The sequence below is a fragment of the Paralichthys olivaceus genome, chromosome 4, assembly GCF_024713975.1.
Source record: "Paralichthys olivaceus isolate ysfri-2021 chromosome 4, ASM2471397v2, whole genome shotgun sequence".
Taxonomy (NCBI): domain Eukaryota; kingdom Metazoa; phylum Chordata; class Actinopteri; order Pleuronectiformes; family Paralichthyidae; genus Paralichthys; species Paralichthys olivaceus.
This window is the reverse complement of record NC_091096.1, coordinates 5938252-5950374: the sequence shown is the minus strand read 5'-3', so window position 1 is coordinate 5950374 and position 12123 is coordinate 5938252. Positions and strand designations below refer to the sequence as shown.

The window sequence follows — 12123 nt, the reverse complement described above, 5'->3', positions numbered from 1 at the left end:
TGCTCCATACTTGGTAAGATCCCTCAAGCCATGGACTGAACACAATAAATGAATTGTTTGGTTAAAAAGGGGTCACAAGTAGATGTTGCTTGGTTTAAAGAGGGTATAAGTCGCAGGAGCAAAGATGCTGCATGGGTGACATACTGATCAACTGCTGCAAGGCAAACATTTATATCCCTTTGGTGAAGCCAATGGGTGAGCACATGACACACACACACACACATGAATAAGGAGAGTCCTGGGGCATTCAGGTGTCACTTGTCTTTGCTGCCTCACACACAGGAACGGGGGGAGTCTGTTCTGCTCCAACACTTATCCCTCGAGTGAATCTAAAGCAGCAACACAGCCGGGTTGCCCTCGGCAGAGAGAGAAGTCGGAGGATGGAGGGAGAATAATGACACAATATGAGGCCGGGAGGCCGGGGAGGGAGCTAAAAAGAGAGAAGAAGAAGGGGGACGAGTGGAGGAACTGAAAGAAAGGGCAGAGACAACAACAAGGGTGGGATTGTGGAGGAAAAGGGAAGTTAAGAAGGAGAGAAGGATTTGAAGAGGAGCAGCAGAGGAACTGCTTTAAAATATATAAGATGAGTTTTATTTTACTGTTTTAAAATGTTTTTGCATCCTTACCTGATCCAGATGTGTCATTACTTCTCTTCTTAAAACTGTAAACAACAACAAACTGTTTAATAATCAATAATCTTGAATTCTGAATTATTATCTGAAAGAAACAAAGAATTCATGACTTACTGTCTTTGCCAACTTCCAGCTGAAGAGTTCACATCCACTGGTTGATTGATAAGTTCATAGCCTGAGGACGAAGGATTCAATTTTATAAGAAGTAGTTTACACCCCAGGTTACACACTTAGTCCATAGGTGGCATGTTGTTGATGGTCTCTGGTGTGGTGATGAGTCATTTTACAAGTTTTTTTAGACACGTTTGAATCCAGCAGCCTACTTCCTCACCAGGCTGGAATAAGCAGTGGCCTCTCCTCGTGCTGCCTCCTTGAGTGATACGCCGTTAAGAGCAAGGTATTGGATGACATATTTTCTCAGACAGGGGTGAGTTGCAAATTTCAGTTACCCTATGTAGAAATATCATAAAAGTTATTTACCTTCTTTCCAACTTTCTGCATAATCACTCATGTCCTTCAGCCTTACGCCACAAATATCAAATATCCCCCGTAGAGGGGGGGTAGTTCTACTACTGTGTTGTTTTGTTGATCTCATCCTTAATAAATGTGTAGTTGGACATCTGCATTACTGCTCTTGCATAACATGACTTGCTCAATATATTATTATTATTATGCTTATTTGCTCAGCTAAGAATGTGGAAAAAGACTGGGGAAGACAGCTAACATGCTCCTCCCTATAACATCGTGAATCGTCTTTCACATTTCCATCTGTGTTTGGATTAAACAAACAAGTTGCAACACATACGTCTGTGACACTTAGATGTGCTGGTTGGTGGATTATTGAACTTTGCAGAGAGCCAGGCAGTCAGAGGCTTTCCACACCAGTTGTGTAATTGCACTATTGATACAACTATTAAAACAATGGACAGACATTTTGGCAGGAAACAGCAGAAACTTCTGTCAACTTCTAAAGGTAACAAAATCTGCTACCAGCACCTCTCCAGCTCAATAATGAAGGTGTTTTGTGTTTTTTTAATTTGTACATAAACCAAAGTGTAAAAAAAATAAATTGTGGTTTTAACTAAGCCAATTATCTCCTGTCCTTTACTCCATGATTAACATGACAGACAGAATGGTTTCTTCTTATTTCTCTCTAAGTTTCTTTTTAGTTTTTGACTAACTCTCTGACTGAAGGCGCAGAGGATTGCCATCCATAGGATTTACCACTAGATGGCGCTACATGCACACACCTTACATAGAGAAGAAAGCGGTGAATTAGGGGCAACATAAGGAAAATCTGAAAAAAAAAATGAATTGAGGAGGAGAAGAGAAAAATGTGAGTGATGAGGAAATAAAAAATAAAAAAAAGAACAGAGATGAAAATGTTCTTCTTTTGGTCCCTGGAGGTTTGAACAGTCTCCAAAGGTTTTCCATGCCTGGAACTCACCACCTGCGTCTCCCTCTCTCTCCAAGCTACACACACACACACACACACACACACACACACACACACACACACACACACACACACACACACACACACACACACACACACACACACACACTCGTTCTTAGTTTCTTTCTGTTGAAAAGTTGTTAGGATGCATCATGGTGCCTTGTGCACTGTGCAAAAGGAAACATATGCGCATTTGTCAAACGAAGGACAAAGAACCAAAACTGATGCTTGAGATGTTGCTATTCCAGAACATTTTATCTACATCAGAAAAGTAATTAACTGCACTTTATCATTCAATTTTGTAAATAAGGGAAACATCTGTTCTTTGAGGATTTACTAATTTCTTTCATTTTTTAAACAACAATCACCGGTAAGAGAAAGTAACAGATTCTTGTTAGAGAAAAGTTTTGCAAAGTGATGACAAATGGACTTCATTTGAATTCTTCTCACATTTCAAGTCAGTATAATGGAAACGATATGCAGTTCATCATAAATCACACTCTTATCCTCTTTAGGAAATTCTAAAAACAAGTTCTGAAGAATAATGAAGTTGAGGAGATTGTAGTTTGACCTTATTTTTCCTCAGTAACACTTAACAAGACAACAACTTTATTCCTGTATAATGACGTGAACGTTAACAATGACCCACAAAATGACATGAGTTCAATACAGAAAGAGAGCAGACATACTTCACTCGACCTTTTGGACTTGACTTAGCCTATATAACATAGCACTGTTGGTTGGCTTTTTATTGCCAGCATAATTCTGCCTTTAAGGTCTGCAGACATAGATTGAATTACCACAAATGGGCAGGAAATGTTGATCCACAGTAACAAAGAATGAAGAAACTAACAAACAGCCTAACAATGTCACTGTGTTACTGTTCTGCTGGTAGATCTTTTCATCAGGAGACGACCTGTCTGCCTCTCACCTAATGTCAGCTGGGATTAGCTCCAGCTCCCTCCATGGATCAACAAGAATAAGCAGTATAGATAATGGATAATTGATCCATGATAATGTCAACTACAGTTCAGTATGGACCTGGACACAATCTCATCTCTCTATCTTTACCTCTCTCTCTTTATCTGTCTCTCACACGTTGGTTCAGAGGTTTGTACTTCTGTATTTGTGACGACCTTCCATAACTTAATACCAATCCTTACTTAACCTTCACCTCAAGGTTTAACCCACACAAACATCCAAAATGTCCTCACGGTCCAAAGACGTCCACACTCACAAGGTCTATCATTCAAATTGGCCCTCACAAAGATAGAAATAAACAGACACAAACACACACAGATGAACAGGATACCTAACACGTGAAGCGACTCAGTCAGGCCAAGCTGGGAGGCACAATTATGAGCAGGTGCTTTCTTGACCCTCTATCTGCCGACCAATCAAATTGAATGATGATTATCAAATGAGTGATAAGCTCCTTCAAGTACTTTCATTTAACTTTCTCTTTTTCATTTCCCCTTCCAGTATCTTTTTCTGTGCTTTCGTTGAACTGCTCTTTCCCTTAGAAAATAGCTCAAATTCGTTTACTGCAACTTAGATTTTTTACTTAGAATCGCCATGTCGCAGTTGAGTTTATCCCCCAGCACTGCATATTTATTGTTTATCAAAGTTATGTGATTCTGAGTGTAGAAAATCGAATTTTCCAATATATCAATAAAATAGAATTATGAAATAAGAAGATCTTATAGCAGGAATACTGTGGGGAATTTGCAATTCCAGTTGATGCAAACCAGTTTTCCATGTATAATATCTGAATATCTGTTATTAAAAATAATTCCGTCCCCTCTCATTTTCTAATACAGATTTTAATAGAATATTATAATTTGATTAATAAGAGTTTATATATGGTGCAGAGGCTGAACCTGATCATTTTAACAGTTACATGTAAACCAGCTCTTGTTGAATGGTGAAAGATTCACAATATATTTCATATAGAAAAATTGATCACATGAAAAACTCTGCAGGAGAACCCCCCCTCCATCTTTACATGTCCCATTTTCTTTTGACACACAACAGGGGACTGAATAGAGTCGCACAAAAGAAATGACACATGTCTCCTGACAGCATCACAAATGTGGTAAAAGGTATTTGTCATCTGGAATGATCTTCATATTTTGTCTGGCCTGTGCATCTAAGAAGGGGCACCTCAGCGTGAATGATGATGTTTACGCCACATCATTAGCTTTCAATGAAGCAAAATGAAAAAATGTTTCGGGAGGGTCAGTGCACAACAGAGTGGGCTGTGGACAAAGATGTGCTTTCTGGCAGGAGAATGAATTGTGTGTGTGTGCACTGTGTGTGTGTGTGTGTGTGTTTGTGTGTGTGCAACATGTGTGCTCTGAATTTCACTGTGGGGGACGAAAGTTGAAGGTCAGGGTGCATTTTCAGTATATGAATTTAAGTCAGGGACAAAGTGAAGAAAAGTTTGTTTATAGTCTGTTTTGTGCCATCTTTACATCTTTTTGTCTCATTTTTTGTTTGTGTATCCTTAAAATGACATTAGCACCAAATGTGAATCAACAGTTTATTTTTAATGACGTCCTTTACTGTCTTTCCAGGAAATAACTAAATAGCTTTTAGTTGCTCAAACACTAACTGTATTTTTAATTATGAGGCAACGAAGGGATCATCAATAAAATGATTGTCAATGTCAATAGTCAATTAATGTTCAATTAAGTTTTAAGACACCGTCAAATGTACTACATCAATGTTTATCTGGTCAGGGTACATTCTGATGAGTGTGTATGTGTGTTTGTTAAGGGGGGTTACATATGACAGAAGCATGTGACACTACATCATGCTACAAAGTGCGGCTCGTTGCTTAGCACTGTTGCTACACAAGAAGTTTCCCCATTTGAATCCTGGTTTTTCGGCCACTGGAGATTGCTTCAGTATGGCTAAGATAAATGCTTTTACATTCTCCCAGCGCAGTGCTGAACACAGATGATGCATTATACAAAGTGAAAGTGTCCACAGAGTCACATGATCCATAAAAACTGAAGTCATTAAATGAATCAACAACCATGAAGAAAAGAGCAAAAGGAGCCGGAGGTGTGAGTCTGAATCAAGTCACTAAAAGGTCTAAATTAGGTACATCATCATCTCTAATGTGTAAATTAGCCATGTGTACATGTGTATTCGTGTGTTAAGTATCCTTGACCATCTTTTATTCATAGAAATGAGAAGAGGAAAGCAGAGGAACGTGTTAGCTGGTTATTCTTGTCCATATGCCTGTCATCTACATGTTCACACCTCAACCATCCACCCCCTCTAAGTCTGTGTTTCATTTGTCCTCTATGCTTACATATTTTGGCATTTGTGAGTGTTGGTGAGACTATATGTGTGTGTGTGTGTGTGTGTGGGACTGTGCGCCATTTGTGTGCCCATGTGCGTGTACGTCTGGCTTGGGCAGCTAATTCGCTCAGCCAGAAAATGTCCCACAGCAAGAATTTGGAGTTGATAAAGTGCCTGCTGCTCCGTCGATATCTGACATGGTGCCAGAATGGGCAGCATGCAGCCACTTTCGATTAGCATGGCCCAACACTGTCCAATCACAGCTATGACACTGCCAGAAACTGCTCGCGTTTGCTGAGAAAAACTCTGTATCGCCTGAAATAAGTTTGAAATGCTGCAAACAAAAAATCTCAAACTGCCAAAAACTTGTCCAAAAAGGCAGTGAACAATAAAAACAATAATATGACAATCGTGATTCAGTGCAGGGATCAGACGCTGCTCTTGCCAGTCTTACAAAATGCTACCAGTGTTTTTGTTCACTCTCGCCCAATAATTAGTGAGATTAAATATTATTGGATTAATTACATGGTGTCTTGGCTAAAGTGGAAATTTCAAGCCTCAACAAATCCCAATAGAAACAAAAACACATTAGTGGTTTTAGACCATTATGTTGTTCTACCTTCATGCAAACCATTTTAGACCAGTTGACACTTTGTGTAATCCTTGCGCTCGTTGTCATTATTATACGTCTCTCGAAATGTATTTGTGATTTCATTTCATTTAGGAATTTCAATTAAAATGCTAAAAAGCACCGACAAACCGTGTTGTCAACAACTCAAGTCCTGAAGCTGGAAGAAAGAACAAACATGAATGTCACGAGAAGGAGAATTTGAAATTTTGATGTTTTCCTGCTCTGAGAGGTTTTTGGTTGTGGAATTTCAAATATCAAATGCCAGATTTCCCATAAATAAATGAATAATAAGCAACACTATTTGAAAAAATATTAAAAAATGTCCGAAGAATAAAAGCAGTCTCTCCATCCCATCTAAAATAAAAAGCTTTTCTCCTGCAAAACAGCACATAGACGCAAAGTATATTTGTGGATCAAACAATAAATACTCCACAATCAAATGTAATCCAGTCCACATTCATGAGGAGATCCCTGCACCAACAATCTGTAAATCCAAATAACATACGATATTTTATATTTGTCGGCACTGGTGGAACGTTATTTTCAGATGTTGGGAACACCACAAACTATATTGTTCAATAATGTAGTAAATGTCTTAACAGTTGTAAATCTTTGTATTAGTTGATCATGTAACCATTTTAAAAAGCAGCTTATTACTGGACATATTTATATTTTATTAAGAAATGTGTATCCCACTTTTCAGCAAGTGACTCTTGACATTGAGTGGACTTGTAACAGTGGGAGGTTGGAATGATCCACAAACATTTGAATCTTTGTGGAGGAGGTTGATGTTTGTTTCCTGTTTTAAACCAACAGACAACATTCTTGAACGCTCCATAACCTTAACTGCATGTTTATTATTGTTAAAGGAGATTATTATCAGTTGGTCTGTGGCTTATTTCCTGTTGCAGCTGCAGGTATTCTGTCTCCCGCTCATGTCAGAGGGTGTGGACCAATGACATCGATAGTTGTTTAGTTTACAGACCTGTGGCATAAAATGCGACACTATTCAGACCTGACCTCTGTTTGTGTTTCTGAATGTCAGTGTCTCTTTGCCATGTTCAGCTCTTTTCCCAGATTTCCAATTGCTGCTCTCTCCAGGTGTTGCAGTACCAGCTAATAAAAGATAAAGTCATTTATCTCTTTATTTCATCCTCTGACTTTCTCCCTCCCTCGCTCTTGGGCTCTCTTTCCGTCAGTACTCTGGCACCTCCCTCTCCTTCTGCACTTCCTTTCTCCCTGTTCCCTTCCATCGTTCTGCCAGTATTTAGGAGCCCGGTTAACAAGCCATTTAAGCCCCATCTTCTCTGCTCCCTAATCACACATGCAATATTCATACATGGCTGTCACTCATGCAGACACATTAGGGCTGTCATTCCCTCTCTGCTCTCCTCTTCCCACTCCTTTTTCTGCTCTCCCTCCCTCCTCTCCTCATCTCCACCACTATCCTTCCTCCTCTCCTCCCCACTCTCATCTTTCTGTCTCCATCCTCCATTTTCTCCCACTTCCTCTCTGCCCTCCTTCCCTCTCACCCATTCAGTCTCATCCTCTGTTGCCATCTGTGTACATAGAAATAGCGAGACATTCTCAGTCTTTTCATGTGATCACCCGAGAAGGGCTGTGGTGAAAACTGTTTATCTTTTCATAGGCTTGCTATGTGCAGGATCTGCTCATTAATAATAATTTACTGTAATTCAGCCATGATGATACGTTCTAATAACAAATATGCCTCTCAAATTTAAGTGTCAATCCCATACTTGGTGCTTTACTTTGGCTGAATGTGAGAGTCTGTACGCTTGGTTGCCTGCAAATGCTATTGTTGATGTAACTGTTGATGTAACTGCCAACAGTATTTTGAGGGTGGAAAAAATGTGATATGAAGGCCTGAACTTTTCTTGTACAGGCAAGAATTTAGTAAACCAATTGCATTTTCAATGGAAGCATGTTGAAGCGACAGACTGTAAATAAGGAGAGACAACGAGTCCCACTTCATCCAAAGATCCAGAAAGAAAGCTAAAATATCCCGGATATATGAAAGCCCTAATTTTGGTCGCTACACACACATGACTAATCACGAGTCAGTCTCAGCATCGAATAACTAATAAAAGCAAAGTTACTGGAAAAATTTACACTTGAACATAAATCAGTGTGATGAGAACTACTTGAAGTGACAGAAACATTCTTAGAGAAAACACTAATTTGACTGGTCCATGTTGCATCCACATGAAGAGGCCATATTTATGACCTGATACTGATATTCTGACATGATACTGTAGCCAGCCAGCAGGTGGCGATCAAGACTCTTTGGCTTCACTTTTGGACAGCAGTCATGTTGCCTACATATTCAGTCTATGGTTGAAAGAGGGAGGGAAGTTCCCCAAACTATTAACACACAGTTAGAAAACACTGATGCTGAAAGTCACTGTGGAGCAGTAACACTCTCCTCATCGGTGTCCATGGTTCTTTATTGTTGGCACTACAGACAGGCATCAGTGGTCTCCTGAGATAGGTAAGTGTGATTCATCACTCCAGACATGTTCCCACTAAGTGCAAAGGCAAAGTGTTTTACATCAGACCAACTTTGTGCTGGGCGCTGCCCATGGTCATCTCGGCTCATGTGCTGCTGCTCAGCAGTGGAAACCGATGTCATTGAAGCTGAATGGACCCTAGTAGTGAGAGCTGCAATTCAGGACAAATAATTTACGGCAAGCTATTGTTAATATGCGTGCAAGCCAAGGATATTCTACAGCTAGTTAGTCACACTAGCTCTTAAAAGTTCATTCTGTTTTTATTGTACTGTGCCTTCTCTCGATTACCTACCCCTGCCCATTTCTTTACCGGCTGGTTCATATGTTTGTTTGTAAGCAAGATTTGGTGAAAAGTTTTGGTTCCAGGTGTTTTTTTTCACCTTTAATATTGTATTTTTTTTAACATATTCATTGATTTCTCAGAGAATATTGCCTGGATCTAGAGGGAAAAAAATTTGATATATAGATATTTATGAGTGTATGTAATTTGGTGATAATTTAAGGAGATGGTTGGGCCTTGGCAGAGGTATGCGCTCGACTGAGTGTTACTCTAGCCGCATATAATTTAATTCCACAAAGAGTTAGCACACTTGTTAGCTCGGCTGCTAACACTTATTCTATCCGCTGCTGTCGTTCAGTGGATTCAGAATCACTTTAATTGGTTTAAAGTTCTCATTAATAGAAATATGCAACCACTGTGTGAGCAAATAAGCCCCCCCACACACTTTTTCTCCCCGTTTCCTTCTCTCTTCTTTGCTCTGCCGTCCTTTTTCCTGTTAACGCCTTGTCACCAATCAGCATGAGTGTGGATGGGTATCCAAATGCAATCACAGACAATTATACTACTCGCTGTGCTCGTGTGCATTTGTGTGTGCATGTGTACATTTTAGCCCATTAGGAAGTGATGCATTGATTAGCCATCAACTCTCATGCCGCATGCCTGCCAGTCATGCCGACAACAAACAAAAAGCAACAACCCCAGATTTCCCAACACACGCGCACATAATTGTGTCTTTATTTCCCCATTATAAACTCAGGATACGTGTCTTAGGCATGGTCACAACAGCGAGGTAAACCGCAGCTAATTCAGCTGACTAAAATAACTGCAGGAGTAGGGAACATGTTTTAGATGCACATCCTCGATCGGCTGAATACAGATGATATATTTCTTTAGTTCTCTATAACTTCCAGAGCTTTTTCCAGCTTGCTGTGTCCTCCTTGTTTTTATATCAGATTCTTGCAGCCTGTGTTGTGCAAGGTCAGCTGCAATCATCTATTTCAGCTGCACTGTGTCTAATTCTGCTCGTGTAAAAAAACGTGCAATCTTTCCAACATGCTGACCCAGTTGTGTGACAAGGACTCACCATCTGCCACACTTTAAAAAAACCCATTATTTATATGTTACTGTGGTGATTCTCCAACATCGGAATACTGAGCAGAGTTACGGGGAGGAGAAAAAATAAAGCGGTGCTGCTGTAGTCGGTGAGTCGGTGAAATGGTTTCTGTCACACAGCACAAAGTGACCACACTGAAATGCACTGTGGGATTTTTGTTGATCAGCAGCGATGAGGCAACACCAAGTGCTCACTGAAGTTTTTGGAATTCATGACTAAATTCCAAGCATCTACTCTTCTTGGACCAAAACTCCCTGCCAACTAGTATTTGAAGAGGGCTCCCTTCCCACAACACACACACACGCATGCATGCATGCACGCACGCACACACACAACACTTAAGGATTATCACAAAACTTGATGGAAGGATGTGGTACAGGTCAGAAAAAACTCTGGATCAAGGAGCAGATGCAGGAAACATTTTACACTTAAAAAACAGATTTATCATATTTACAGGGTTGTTGGCAATGAGAAATAAAAATCTAGATCCTCTATAGATTCAAATGTGGTTTCATAGGTTTGTCGGCTTCTTTCAGCTGTTGTATGGTAACAAATAGGGCTATAAACCTGTAGCACCAATGTGTAGTGAACAGACACATTACAGCCTTCGCTATAAGGCTTTTTTTAATTTAACGTGGGGGTAAACGTTCTGCTGAGTGCAATTCTAGTTATGAGCTTTCATCAAAACACTTTCAGTCACATAACTGAATGAACAATTTGATCCTGAATACACCTGAGATGGGAGTAACACATTGGCACCACATTCAATAACTAAGATGATCACTGGAGATGTGACAGATGATCATTTATTGTATAGTTAATAAAACAGCCTCATCTTTGTCCTGACAAATGATCCATAGAAATGTTTTTAAGTTTCCTGCAGGAATACTTGTGCTCAAGAAGGAGCTGCTTTTATTTCCTCTTGGTGGACGACTTGTTTAGCAGCGACGCTCTGTGTTTCTAAAGTGGTACACATGTACTACATTGTGATAATGAGTCTTAGCGAGCTCATTGAGCAGCTGTTGAGAGTAATTAGTATTTCATCTCGGAGTGTGGAGTGCTGTGAATATTCACACTTTGATCAACGCAACCATCTTCTCCTGTCCTCTCTTTTCATTTTCTCCTCTTCTCATTTATTTGTCTCCTCCTCTCTGCTCCTCTCCCACTTGTTTGCGCTCCCGATGGAGCAGGAGCAGTTTGCATCTTAATGGAGGAGAAATTCCCTTCATTTCAACTCCCTCCTTAGCTTTCTATTGTTTCCTTCTTTCTCTGGTTCTTTTTGACTCTGAAGGAGGATGACTTCATTACATTATCAAACTATCTGCATTATATTACCTTTGTTCTAAAGGCCAATAAGTGCTGCCCAAGAGAGACAGCATTTCAACAACTCAAGATAAAGTTGTTTTTTTATCAAGCCAACCTTTGACATGTTTTACTTCTGCAGTGAATTGTCAGAGGTCTGTGGAGATCTTGAGGTTATGAAACACAGAGAAACTGTGGGAGCAGTCACTTAAAGTGAAAAATACCAACAACTTGTTATTTCTCAGAATAAATAAAGAACAGGCTCTGGGTAGAGCTACTGGAGACAGACACAATGTCATCACATATAACCTGTGTCTGTCTCATTCGGGGGCCGTATCTCTAGGAGGATACAGTTGAGGACAAACTGTTTCACAGTGGTGCAACTTGGCTTTTTCATTCTAAATGGGGCCTTCCATTCCCAAACAACAGGGGATCTAATTGATAGAGCCTTCTTGGGCCAACGTATCCCAGGATTTGTGATCTGCCGGTGACGAAGCTAACGAGCTAGCTATGTTGGCGGTAGAGCTGTAGTCAGTGCAGCAGCTCAAAATGTCTGACTGCTACAGTAAGGACAGGACAAAAAAGGGAAACTCCACTTAGACCAGACTGTCTCGTTTCTGCTTTTGTGGTCTACTCAGTCCATGAATCTTGACCGAGTCCTCCAACAATTCCATTCTGATCACACATCATCATACACATTGTGTGTGTGTGCGTATGCATGCGTTTGCATTCATTTAATAGGTACAATACATCTTTGTGTGTTCTCCTGTGCTGCCACCCTTCCTGTACTTGTGTGTCTGCACATTTTTTATTTCCGGATTTGGAGCCGGTGATCTCACTGCAGTGAATCATAATTGTTTCTGTTTCA

At 40.1% G+C, this 12123-nt stretch overlaps 1 long non-coding RNA gene across 1 annotated transcript in view; it reads right to left on the bottom strand.

Moving 5' to 3' along the window:
- Window positions 1-21: 21 nt before the first annotated feature.
- The window catches only part of LOC138407457 (uncharacterized), a 179892-nt gene continuing 167790 nt past the window's right edge, over window positions 22-12123 (bottom strand). Inside the window, exons 4-6 of the long non-coding RNA XR_011240854.1 lie at window positions 747-807; window positions 627-661; window positions 22-468 (exon numbers count right to left, since the gene is read on the bottom strand). This is a non-coding gene — a long non-coding RNA (uncharacterized lncRNA). The remainder of the gene's footprint in view (window positions 469-626; window positions 662-746; window positions 808-12123) is intronic.